Here is a 1010-nt window from a genome sequence, read left to right as displayed (position 1 = left end):
CTAACACAGTCATGAGCAAATTGTGACCCACATAACTCTACTCTTTAAGTGACACATGAAAAATTACCTTGAATTTTTTTAGTGTTGCCCATGTGATAGTAAGCCATGTTTCATGTGGTCAACTTTTTGAAAAGGGTTATCCATGCCTGCTCTAACAACTTTGTCAATTTGTCACCATAAATGTCATGTTGCTTGTTCTAAATATGCACAGTAGTTAGAAGGATCATTAAGCATAGACTTCACAAGTGAGTGACCAAAACTTATTTAAGCGGGTTACCATTCATTATGGAGTTGATGTAATCCAATATTTCCAATGTTTGAATGTAATTAGTTTATCAGAGACTTATTAAAATGTATTCATGGAAAAAAAGTTGATGTTAATCATATTAAAAACTGAAGTAAAGAGATTTACTTTATAGAGTAAACTTACATTATTTGTACTTTACAAATATATGAATAACTTGCTTTATCAAGTCTACGTCTATCTATATACACAGGTATTTCTTTATCAGTGGATAGCTACCCCAAGCAATACAAAAGCTAATAAGTATTATGTTTAGATAATTGTTATTAAAATTAAATAAGTAGGTTTATAGAGTAAGCAGGTACAAATTGTGAACTAGAAAAATATGATTATCTTGTTTTATCCAATGTATTTTATTCCTGTCTTATAGTACATAGATATTTCCTTATCAGCAGATAAATGTCCTAAGAAATATGAAGTTTAATCAGTATTGCTTTTCAAAATAAGGTTTGTCAAATTGTTTGTTTTCCTGTTTTAACTAACTCTAAATTAAAGTCTATTGTATGATATCCTATTATTATCTCTTAGGAAAATTATATTTCAAATTGTAAAAGAAATGTAACTGTTAATACTACAGTATTCCCTGCTATACATACATGTGTTTGTGTGTGTTTGTTTGAACGTGTGTGTGTGTGTGTGTGTTTGTGTGTGTGTGTGTGTGTGTGTGTGTGTGTGTGTGTGTGTGTGTGTGTGTGTGTGTGTGTGT

The sequence above is a fragment of the Octopus bimaculoides genome, chromosome 6, assembly GCF_001194135.2.
Source record: "Octopus bimaculoides isolate UCB-OBI-ISO-001 chromosome 6, ASM119413v2, whole genome shotgun sequence".
Taxonomy (NCBI): domain Eukaryota; kingdom Metazoa; phylum Mollusca; class Cephalopoda; order Octopoda; family Octopodidae; genus Octopus; species Octopus bimaculoides.
Note: the sequence above shows the minus strand (reverse complement) of the source record.